This window comes from Eretmochelys imbricata, chromosome 14, assembly GCF_965152235.1.
Source record: "Eretmochelys imbricata isolate rEreImb1 chromosome 14, rEreImb1.hap1, whole genome shotgun sequence".
NCBI classification, from domain to species: domain Eukaryota; kingdom Metazoa; phylum Chordata; order Testudines; family Cheloniidae; genus Eretmochelys; species Eretmochelys imbricata.
In genome coordinates, this window is record NC_135585.1 from 42,345,051 (window position 1) to 42,357,952 (window position 12,902).

The 12,902-nt window shown below is 45.0% G+C and overlaps 1 pseudogene; it reads left to right on the forward strand.

Moving 5' to 3' along the window:
• Positions 1–10,628: 10,628 nt before the first annotated feature.
• LOC144274075 (olfactory receptor 10A4-like) lies at positions 10,629–11,564 on the forward strand (annotated as a pseudogene).
• Positions 11,565–12,902: the final 1,338 nt, after the last annotated feature.

Below are 12,902 nucleotides of genomic sequence, written 5' to 3' on the forward strand. Positions count from 1 at the left end.
AGGTGGGAAGGGGGTGTCAGCAGCCCCAGCCTCAGTCAGGGACCCTGCTCCTCTGGGGGTTTTTCTGCACCCCCATGCATGAGCCTGGTCCGCACACTTCCACTGACGCCACCGACAGGACTCGGTGCTGAAATGCGGTGTCCTTGATCTCTTAAAGTGCGGCTGCACCTATCCTTCTATCACAGCGACAGCTCTGATCAAACTGTTCCAGCTAATCCCCTACCATAAACAGAGGTGGATCAGATTGCGAGTTTAGTACTTTAAAAAAAAAATCTGTAGGGGTATTATTTAAATTAGAAATGGAGAGAAAGCTGGCAGGGAGAGAAGTCAATCAATGACACGTTAGAAAGGGTGAAGATAGCTGATAAGTGGCTGAGCTGCTAACAAAATATATAGTCTATATTGCACTATATGTCTGGAGAGGAGCAAACAGAGACAGCTGCTTGGGAATTTTTCCATCAAAATGTTTTTTTGACAGAAAATGCAGTTTTGTCAGAATCAATTTTTCACAGGAGTTTCAGCCAAACATTTTCAATTTTTTTCCTGATGGAAAATTGGAATGAAATATTTTGTCCTGGATCAGGATGATTTGAAATGAAAATATCAGTTTGTCAAATCCAGTCAAAACATTCAATTTCAGGGCAGTTGGATGCACCCAACTGAGCAGCCATGATACTTCGTGGGAGCTGTGGGCTGGACTACATCTCCCTTGATGCACTGAGGACTCCCTTCTGCTTGAACCATTCAAAAATTCATAGATTTGAAGGCCAGAAGGGACCACTAATCCTCTAGTCTGACCTCCTGTATAACACAGGCCATAAAACTTCCCCAAAATAATTCCTATTTGAATTAGAGCAGATCTTTTTAATAAAAATACCAATCTTGATTTAAAAATGTCAGTGATGGAGAATCCAGCATGATGCTTGATTACTTGTTCCAATGGTTAATTACCCTCACTGTTAAAAATGTATGCCTTATTTCCAGTCTGAATTTGTTCAGCTTCAGTTTTCAGCCATTGGATCTTGTTATACCTTTCTCTGCTAGGTTGAAGAGTCCATTATCAAATATTTGTTCCCAATGTAGGTACTCAGACTGTAATCAAGTCACCCATTAACCTTCGTTGTTACGCTAAATAGATTGAGCTCTTTGAGTCTACCATTATAAGACGTGTTTTCTAATCCTTTGGTCATTCTTGTGTCTCTTCTCTGAGCCCTCTCTAATTTATCAACATCCTTCATGAATTGTGGTCACCAGAACTGGACACAGGATTCCAGCAGCGGATGCACCAGTTCCAAATATAGAGGTAAATAACCCCTCTATGTCTAGTCGATATTCCCCTGTTTATACCTCCATTGCAGTCCATCAGATGAGATGTAATCCAGCCAGGGAGTCCAGCTCAGAGAGGAAAACAGGACCATGAAGCACCCACACTGCAACGCCCATGGATCGCTGAAGCAGCTCAGGGGGAGAGAGTTTGACTAACCTACCCCAAATGAAATGTTTCAGTTTGATACATTTTGGTTTTTGCTTTTAACCAATCTGAGAATGTTTATCATTGGGAAAAACAGGTCGGCACATGCCTGTGGAGGAGAACCTAGATCTTCTGTCTCCCACTCCTTTGCCTTAACACTAAGGCCATCCATCATTCCCATGCATAGAATTTCACATAATGAAATCGCTTTTATTTAACCTCATGCAGGAGAGCTCCTCTTCAAGCAGAGAAATGGACAATGGAATGATGGTGACTGAATTCATACTTACAGGACTTTCCAATTGCCCAGCCATTTGCTTATCCCTTTTTGTTGCCTTTCTGTTGGTCTACTTGATAACCCTCGCTGCCAATGGCCTCATCTTCATAGCCACATGGACTGAGGCTAAGCTGCACAACCCCATGTACTTCTCCCTCAGCAACCTCTCCTTGTTAGACATCTGCTGCCCCACTGCTACAATGCCCAAGATGCTGGAAAACCTCTTGTCAGAGAGCAACACAATTTCCTTCACTGGCTGCATGTTGCAGCTCTACTTCCTGGTGGCTCTAGCAGGGACAGAGGTTTTCCTCTTGGCAATGATAGGCTAGATGGTCATGGCCTAGATGGCCTGGAGGATGGTGTGGATTGCACCCTCAGCAAATTTTCAGATGACACTAAACTGGGAGGAGTGGTAGATAGGATACAGCGGGATCTAGACAAATTAGAGGGTTGAACCTCCTAAAGTTCAGGTTGGATATTGGGAAAAACTTTTTCACTAGGAGGGTGGTGAAGCACTGGACTGGGTTACCTAGGGAGGTGGTGGAATCTCCATCCTCAGGGGTTTTTAAGGCCTGGCTTGACACCTTAGTGGGTGTTGGTCCTGCTTTGAGCAGGGGATTGGACTAGAAGACCTCTTGAGGTCTCTTCCAACCCTAATATTCTATGGATCTGGTCAGAAAATGAGGGTGGGAAATCACTAAAATGTTCATGATTTCCACCCCACCCTGTTTTTAATCCAAACCTCATTTGACCAATATTGTCCAACCATCTCTGTTACACCTTAGTGTAATACACATATGTGACTATGAAGAACATTCTAGACATGGCTGAGTCAGACCAACCAGATTATTAGGGCTGGTCAAAAAATTTTCATCAACTTTTTTTGAGAATTGGGAGTGTGATTAAATGATCTTTATGGAAAGTATATGCTTCCCTTGCAAATTATTGATTTTTCATCAGAAAACTGAACCTGCTGCCAAAAACCCCCAAACTTTTGGAGGGTGGCAGTTTTGTCTGAAAATGTTTGTTTTTAGCAGTTTCGGGCCAAAAATAGTTCAGTTTTCAGCTGAAATTTTTCAAAATTTGGTTGTTTGAAAACAAAATAATGGGTTTGGGAGGGGTATCTATTTTTTTGTCCAAAAAGTCAAAATTTTCCCTGGGGGGAAAAAGAAACATGTTCTGACCAGCTGGATAGATGATTTGTTTGTCAAAACCCGTTGTGATATGGTGAGGAATGCAAGGTTGATAGTGGGTGATTGTTCTGTATTTCCAAAGTTTTATATGATATTCCAAAAAAAATTTCTATCATCTGATACTTTGTACTCAGAAGGCTGAGATTTTTCAGAGGTCCCTAGAAAATTTGGATGCCTCAATTCCCATCAGTTTTCAGAACTGGGCTTCCAAATTCCTTAGGCAGCTTCAAGAATTTCAGTCATTGGCTTCTCCACATTTATCCCGGTATAACTGAGTCCACAGTTAAAGTGGTACATCTTCACGCATTGCGCTCAGGCTTAGGATTCCAGACACCTAGAATGGAGCAGCAGGGCGCACCCTCAGAGACACAAACATCAGTACATAGGGAACGGTCACTTCCAAAATTTAGGTGCCAACTCCAAGTGACATGTACGGGGTTCGGCGGCAACTGAGCGGGGGGGAGGATTGTGAATTGCAGTGGGGCCTAGAACTGGTTCATGTTACCTCTTCTCTGGGGCAAGGGAAGAGCCAGGGACTCTCGGGGACAAAATCCGTCTCCTGGTCTGCTCCTGGGGCAGTGTCTGCACTGCGCCTTATGGAGGGTTCAGGATAAAGTCCTTCTTGTGAGTTCACTCCCATTTGTGTTTCTTTTTTTGAGTGGCCCAGCAAATGGGCTTGCCACTAGCCGTGTCTGGAAAACAGTGAACTTGAAGCAACTCGCACAGAGTTTCATGGAAAGAGACTCTGAATTCAGAGCATTGGGCATGCCCAGAAGACGTAGGACCTCACTGTCAGAAGAAATGGGGGTAGGGTGAACATAAAGGCTAGGGTGAAAGTTATAAGGTCCAGTGTGTGGGTGTCACTGCAGGAAAGGTTTGTCATGGGGATTTAATCACCAAAAGTAATTTAATTTGTCTACAGAAAACCAATTGTAACATCATACCCATTAATATGGAAGTAATCAGAAATCTGCTCATCCAAGACCAGCTGCTAGCTGGAGGCAGAATCTGCCATTCATAAGGGCTGCATAATGCAAGGGCTTACATATCACTAAATACCAATCATGAGACATTGTAGCTAGGAGATAGAATTCACCACCTGCCAGAGAATCAAAAGTATAAATTGCATGATGCAGCTGCTAACTGAAATGGGTCTGTCCCCAGTCAGGAGACTGGCCGGCATTCTGGTCAAGATGGGCAAAGTGAAGCAGATCTCCAAGCAGAAGGAAGTACCTGGGGGTGTGAAGGTTCTGATCACCCACAAATAGCACAACAACGAGGATGTTCCCAGCCGTGGTCACAATGTAGATCCCTTGAAGCTGCAAGACGAGAAGAACCTTCAGTTTTTGGGTATTCCTGGATCCCAGGAGGATGAATTCTCTGATGGACATTTGATTTCCCTATTCTGCATCTGCCATGGCTTGCATCTAGTGGAACCAAACAAACTCTGCCGTGTAATGAGGAGAACACAGAATTAAATGTTAATACATTGGCACCACTTAATTCTAGACTCGTTCTAAAACCTGCCTCCTCCTTTTGGCCAGCAGTGTAAGGACTAGCTGGAGAATCCAGACCAGGGCTTCAAACGGAAATTGATATTTTGGAAAGAGGATTAGATTCTACTTCAGATAAAATCATAATCATAGAACCATGCACTCCAGCCTAAATCCTAAGAAATATTGAAATCCTAGGCATGAAATAAAACCAGTATAAACCTCTCTTCTCCGCCATCTTTTCATGCACAGTTTGGGACATTACAATCCCAATCCGCATCCCCATCCTTCGCCACCCTAGATTGCCCTGCAAGTTAAGCATGTGCTCAAGTATTGTGGGGAATTGGGGTCTAAATTGCTAGCAGTCTCCTGGGGGCAGCTACCATTTTGTGCTCACTTCTAAAACAAAATTACTGAGGCAATACACACACTGTGCTCTCTGTCATGGATACTTTTTCATTCCTTCTGTTGCTGTTTGCTTTAATATAAAATAAAAAAAAAGTCATTGAGGCTGAGATTTTCAAAGCTGTCTAAGGAATTCAGTCATCCAATTCACAATAAAACTAGTGGGAACTGTGTGTTCAAATCCCCTAGACAGCTTTAAAAGGCTCAGCTGGAAAGTATATGCTTACTCTGTGTATGGGAAACAGAAAAGAAGTAAAAGTCCTAGATAGAACTTCAAGATCACAGGTCAAGGCAGGGGAATTAGGGGCAGGATTGCTGCTGTGGTTAGTGAGCTTTGGGAAATGTTTTAAATTATGATTTTATTTTTGTTTTTTATATTTCTTTACAACAGACAGTAGCTTCATGGAGCAGTGGAACATGTTATGCTTTGTGGACAAGTAGTTGATAAATTGAAGAGGTTCAGAGAAGAGCCAAAAGAATGATTAAAGGATTAGAAAACCTGCCTTAGAGTGATAGACTCAAGGAGCTCAATTGATTTATCTTAACAAAAAGAAGGTGAAGGGGTGACTTCCATACAGTCTGAGTACCTATATGGGGAACCAATATTTAATAATGGGCTCTTCAGTCTGGCAGAGAAAGGTACAACATGGTCCAATGGCTGGAAGTTGAAGCTAGACAAATTCAGACTGGAAATAAGGCATACATTTGTAACAGTGAGGGTGATTACCCATAGAACAATTTACCAAGGGTCATGGTGGATTCTCTCACTGACCATTTATAAATCAAGATTCAATATTTTTTCTAAAAGTTCTGCTCTAGGAATTATTTTGGGGGAAGTTCTCCGGCTTGTGTTATACAGGCAGTCAGACTAGATGATCACCATGGTCCCTTCTGACCTTGGAATCTATGAAACCTGAGAGGTGGCAGATCTCTGTTCAAATCCTTTCTCCCCCTGAGCCAGAAGGGGGACTTGAACCAGTGTTATCCCACACCCCAACTACATAGCCTAACCACTGGGTTAAAAGTTATGAGGGAGGTCCTCCTCTTCCCCCAACTCCAGCCATCCTTGCTTTGCATAGGATCTCCTAAAAGGGCCCAATCTGGTAGGTGAGCTCTGACCATGTTTACCAAATTGGGCCCCACAGACAAATGAGGCAGAGGACTGGTTATCTCCTCCCAGCTCGTACATCGCTCTGGGGCTCATGTGCCTGTCTGGTTGGTGTTGGGCTGCGGAGCCCATGCCCAGAGGCATCTTGGGAAATTTTACTGCAAAAAAGCAGGAGCCCAGGGAGTTTAGGCACAGACAGCGTTTGACGGCAGCTCAGCAGCAGTTTTGTGAATCCCAGAGGGGGCCTGACTCTGGGATCTTCAGGGGCCTAAAGTGATAGTTAGGTACCCAAGTTCCTTTGTGAATCTGGGCCTTTTGGATTTTGGCCCTTCCCTGTTTAGGCGATTCTGAAAATCCCACATGGGGCCTCTCTGCATCTTCAGGCTCTGAAATACCTTTGAAAAGCTGCCCCCTGTCTCTGGGTGTGTCTGCTCCCTGTTTGCAATATGGGGATCACAGTGCTGCCTACATCACAGGGGAGTTGTGAGGCTAAAGAAATTGTGTGAGGCGCTTACTCCAATGTAGGCCATAGAAGTACCTCAGAGAGAGCGAAATAATGAGGTTCCTCATGGGTAATAAGTTCAAAATCAGCGATTTAAGGACTTTAGTCCCCTTTTCAAAAAGTTTTGGGGATTCCTGTCTTCCAAAGCAGACACTTCTGTCTTCCATTGGAAACCCAGTTTTTTAGTGAAAAAAGTTTTGATGGAAAATTTTCCACCATCCCTTGTTCAAAACAGCTGTCCCTGGAAACTTTGACCCTGACTATCAAGCTGTATATTCTCCACCCCAAAGAGAGAAAAAGAAGAGTCTTTGTCTCATCTATGACTCTCTTACGTTGCAAGGATTCAATGCACCAGGGAACCTGTCTCAATGGAGGCATAAAAGAACTTAAATACTCAGACTCCTCAAGGTGTGGCTTCTTCAGAGTTGCTCAACACGCTGCTCGCAAGTTTTAAAGCACATGATTATATTAGATTAAAATATTTTTTAAAGTCAATGCTTTTCCTACACGTTATTGCTTTTTAACCAAGCACATCGGTGCATATCTTTAGCTTGGTCCTTTTTCTCCACTGCTTTGTACCTTTGTGTAGTCATTTCTATGTGAGCAATGTGAGTGGTGACTGGGTATGGAAACACTCCTGCCAGTACAAGTGGGTAATTCTGATATGGAGTCATTTTGCACTCACCTTGCATCGGTATAAATGACTACACATGGTACAAGGGAGCAGGGAGTCAGCCGCTGGTGTGTTGTTCCTCTCCCCTTACCATTTTGCTATACTAAGGAATAATTTATAATTTATAGCTGGAATTTCCAGTGGAACCTAAGGGAGTTACCCACCCAAGTCCCCTGAACTTAGAGTTCTGTGCCTGAAAAAAATGTAATCAGGATCTTGGCTGCTAAGTACAGTGTTAATGGGGCTCTGTGAAAGTGATTCATAGATACCAAGGTCAGAAGGGACCATTATGATCATCTAGTCCGACCTCCTGCACAAGGCAGGCCACAGAATCTCACCCCCCACTCCTGCGAAAAACCTCTCACCTGTGTCTGCGCTATTGAAGTCCTCAAATCATAGATAGATGGATGGATGGATGCAGTGTTTGTCGAAGCCATGTCAGTCCCAGGATATGAGAGAGTCAAGGCGGGTGAGGTAATATTTTTTATTGGACCAACTTCTGTGGCAAGAGAGGCAAGCTTCTGAGCGTCCACGGAGCTGCTCTTGTTGGCTGGGAAATGTACGGAGGCTGGGTCTGGCTGTGCCGCAGCAAGGTCTCCCGCGCAGCCGCTCTTCTGCCGGCAAAATCAAACCACCCGAACAAGCGGCGGCCGCTTCGGCGGCAGGAGAGTGTCTCCCGCCGACACAGCGCTGTTCACACGGGCGCTCCGTAAAACTTTTGTCCGTCAGGCCTGGATATTGTTTTCACACCCCGACCGACAAAAGTTTTACCAACAAAAGTGCTAATGTAGACAAAGCCAGAGAGTGTCACAGATAAATACAAAGTGGAGCAGATTGTTCGGCATAAGTAGTTAACACACATTTCAAGGGACCATTCAAAGTGAAGTGGCTCGTTACTACCCCTCCAGTCATAGGGAGGAAAGGAAGGGGGTGGAGAAAAGCAGCTGGGGGGGTGGTGGTTAGTGGGGGTCACAGATTGTTGTAATAAGCCATAAATCCAGTGTCTCTGTTCAGTCCATGATTTTGAGTGTCTAGTAAAGTTATGAATTTAAGCTCCCAGGATTGTCTTTTGAAAGTGCTGTGCAGGTTTCCTTTGAGGATGAGGACTGATAGCTTAGACACAGAGTGATCACTTTGTGAAAAGTGTTCTCCCACAGGGGATGGGGTGGTTTTGTCTTTGATCATTTTTGTCTTGACTTCATTAAATCACTAAATGCTCCATAGCGATCACTGTGCTCTCAGATGAGCTCTCACAGGAAAATGATAGCAGGTGAGGTTAGAGCTCAGGATATGAAGTCTAGTGAGGTGGGTGGGCTAAGTCTGCTGACCCGGGCTGGGAGACTCACTCCTGCTTGCTCCAAAATGCTGTGTAGACACATCCAATGTGGTCTGGCTGGTATCGGAGCCAGGGATATCAACCTCTGTAACCTGACCTGGGGAACAGGAAATAAAGCCTGGTCTACTTGGTGAGACAGAGCAACCCTCTCTTCGTTTTACAGAGCAGGGAGATTCAGGCTGACGTTCTCAAAACGGGCCACGTGCTTTAGATGCCTCCTGTTTTGGATGTCCAAGTTGTGACACATTGAGCCTGGCTTTCCAACTGAAGTCAGTGGGAGCTGTGGGATCTTAGTGCCACTGCACATAAAGTACCAGATGTCCTACACTGGGCATCCACAAATGAAAACACCACTGAAAATTTGTTATATCAGAGATTATGTATATATGCATATAAATTTCTTATACGATTCACCAATGTCACAGTGTGGGACTCACCCTGTGTCATTTCCTGCTGGTCGTCCTTGGGAATTAGCTCTTCCAGCCTCCGGAGCGCCCTCTGCAGGCCAGGGTCCCTCTTGCCGCTGGCCCCCGTGTCCCTCCCAGACCACGGTGCCCCTTTACCCGGGGTGCTGCCCCCTGCAGAAACCTGCAGATTTGGGTCTCCCCTCCCCAGGGAACCCCCACCCTCTATCCCCACCTCACCTCCCCAGCTCCTCTGGCCTTTCCCCAGCCCTCCTCCACCTCAGGTACTGTGGTATGCTCCCCAGCAGCCAGGCCCGTCTCTCTCTACAGCTAGAGGAGACTCTGCTCCTGGCCTACTGCCCTCTTATAAGGGCCAGCTGAGCCCTGATTGGGGTGTGGCCACAGCTGAGCCTGCTTCCCCCAATCAGCCTGGGAACTGCTTGCTCCCAGCCACAGTCCTGGGCTGTTTTAAGCCCTTTAAGGCTGGAGCAGGTGACCACCCTGCTACAACCCAACTTAACCAGTTAATGAACCAACCTGATAGCTTTCTTTGACAGGGTAACAAGCCTTGTGGATAGGGGGGAAGCGATAGCTGTGGTATATCTTGGATTTTGTAAGGCTTTTGATACTGTCTCACGTGACCTTCTCATAAACAAACTAGGGAAATACAATCTAGATGGAGCTACTATAAGGTGGGTGCATAACTGGTTGGAAGACCATTCCCAGAGAGTAGTTATCCGTGGTTCACAGTCATGCTGGAGGTGCATAATGAGTGGGGTCCCACAGGGATTGGTTCTGGGTTGGGTTCTGTTCAATATCTTCATCAGTGATTTAGATAACGGTATAGAGAGTACTCTTATAAAGTTTGCGGACCACACCAAGATGAGAGTGGTTGCAAGTGCTTTGGAGGATAGGATTAAAATTCAAAATGATCTGGACAAACTGGAGAAATGATCTGAAGTAAATAGAATGAAATTCAATAATGACAAATGCAAAGTACTCCACTTAAGAAAGAACAATCAGTTGCACACATACAAAATGGGAAATAACTGCCTAGGAAGGAGTACTGCAGAAAGAGATCTGGGGGGTCATAGTGGATCAAAAGCTAAATATGAGTCAACAGTGTAACACTGTTCCAAAAAAAAGCAAACCTCATTCTAGGATGTCTTAGCAGAAGTGTTGTAAGCAAGACATGAGAAGTAATTCTTCCACTCTACTCCCAACTGATTAGACCTAAGCTGGAGTATTCTGTTCAGTTCTGGGCGCCACATTTCAGGAAAGACGTGGACAAATTGGAGAAAGTCCAGAGAAGAGCAAGAAAAATGATCAACGGTCTAGAAAACATGACCTATGAGGGAAGATTAAAAAAAATTGGGTTTGTTTAGTCTGGAGAAGAGAAGACAGAGAGGGGACATAAAAGGTTGTTACAAGGAGGAGGGAGGAAAACTGTTCTCCTTAACCTCTGAGGATAGGACAAGAAGCAATGAGCTTAAATTGCAGCAAGGGTGGTTTAGGCTGGACATTAGGAAAAACTTCCTAACTGTCAGGGTGGTTAAGCATGGAATAAATTGCCTAGGGAGTTATGGAATCTCCATCATTGGAGATTTTTAAGAGCAGGTTAGACAAACACCTGTCAGGGATGGTCTAGATAATATTTAGTCCTGCCATAAGTGCAGGGGACTGGACTAGATGACCTCTCGAGGTCCCTTCCAGTCCTATGCCTCTGTGATTTTATTATCTCCACAGATAGAAAACAACTGTAGGACATGGCTAGCAGGAACCACACAGTTGTGATACAGTTCTTCTTTGTGGCTTTTTCCAACATCCTGGAGCTCCAAGTTTCACTTTTTTTTTCTGGTGCTGCTGTTGTACCTCATCACCATGGTGGGCAACATCCTCCTCATCACGATCACGGTGGTGGACCCTGCCCTTCAGTCCCCCATGTATTTCTTCCTTTGGAATTTGTCCTTTCTGGAAATGGGTTATACTTCGTCCACTACCCCCAAGATGCTGGTGAACTTATTCTCCGAGGACAAGAGTATTTCCTTCCTGGGCTGTGCCACACAGATGTATTTCTTCTCCTTCCTGGGGATCACTGAGTGTTGCCTGCTGGCTGCCATGGCATATGACTGTTACACGGCCATATGTCACCCACTGCGCTACACGACCATGATGATCAGAGGTGTGTGTCTCCAGCTCTCAAGTGTGTCCTGGCTCATCAGGGTGCTGGTGGGAGTCGGGCAGACAACTTTCATATTCCCTCTGCCCTACTGTGGGCCTATTAGCATCAACCACTTCTTCTGCAACCTGCCCCCGCTGCTGAAGTTGGCCTGCACGGATACCTACAGGAATGAAATAGCTGTTTACACCATCTCTGCCACCTTCATCATGGTCCCCTTCCTGCTCATCCTTGTATCCTACATCCGTATCCTCCACGCTATCCTCACTATTCCGTCAGCTGCGGGCAGGAGCAAAACTTTCTCCACCTGCTCCTCCCACCTCATCGTGGTGACCTTGTTTTTCGGGTCTGGCATTGTGAATATCTGAAGCCCAAATCCAGCTACTCACTCGGCAGCGACAAACTGCTTTCCCTGTTCTACTCAGTGGTGTCTCCAATGCTGAACCCTTTGATCTACAGCCTGAGGAACAAGGAGGTAAAGGAAGCCCTGAGAAGGGTGATGGCCAGAAAAATATTTATTTGAAAAGTGGGGGGAAAAATATTATTTTAATAGTCTTGTGATGGATTTGGAGTTGCCTGTTGTAGCCTGATCTATGAATCGTATATTAATTATATTGATTACTTAAGAATTCCCAGTTTTCACTCTGAGGTATTGAAAGTTCTTGTCCCAGTATCAGGCCCAGTGTTATTAAAGTTACTGTTCAGTTGGGAACCCCGATGTCCACGGTTGCAACACTCACACTTTAGGAACCCTTCTGTCTTTGTAATCGTTTATTAATACATTCAGCAAGGTCACAAACACTCTAACCCAGCAAGGTAGACTGAAATAATATATACTGTACATCTGAACATCCATATACTCCCACCATCCCTTGCAGAACAACCAGAAATGTTAGCCATTATCTTCCTCATCACCATCACCTTTCTCATTAGCACCAGTGGCCATCATCCTGGCACCTCCCAAGGGCTACATCTCTCTCTCCCCCTGCACACAGTCTGGGATACAACTTTTATAATATGTTATGTCAGGGGTAGTCAATAGGTGGACTGCGGGCCAAATCTGGACTGCCAGATGTTTTTGAATGGACTTCAAAATCTTTTAAATTACTTGTTGTTGTTATTATTGTTACTGTGGTGTGAAAAATGTTTCTCTGAAGTCTGGACCTTGACTATACCTTGACTAAGAAATTTGGACCTTGACAAAAAATAATTAACAACCCCAGTCTTACAGGATACAGGCCTGTAGGTTCCTTGCATTACTGCTGAATAAAATAAATGCTAAAGCGAGCTCTATGGGCTACACTGTAGAAGTCTGTGAATACTGTATGATGCTTGTCTGAATATTGTACAGATGTTTTTGTATGCACCTATTGGGTTAATTCAACAGCCGGGTGTTCAGGAAACGACCTAGGAAGATGGACAATAGCTCAGAGAAGAGCTCCTCTGCAAACACCAAGGACAATTAACTGTGACATGCTACCTCTGCCCACCCATGGTGGGCCTGCTAGCCCAGCTTTCCCAGGACTGCATCCCTCCTGAATAGAGGAGAGCCTGGTTTGTTGAGATGGTTTAGAGGGTGCAATTGCCTCCTGACCTCCAGAGGCTGGGGGGTTCTTCAAGGAAGCATAGCCTGCCTTGTCTCTTGCTGTGCTGTGTTCCTACTGTTAAGATTAAACAACACTGTTTTAAGAAGGCTGTTTTGGGTCACTGTTATCACCGCAGGTCACGGGTCCCCAAGTGGACATGCACTTGTACCGAGTCCAGTCAGACCTGCTGAGTAATGCTGGATGATTTTAAATTTGGTTTAGAAAGAGCTCAGCAGACCCTGGCTTGCCAGACCTCACCCACTGATTGTCAAATT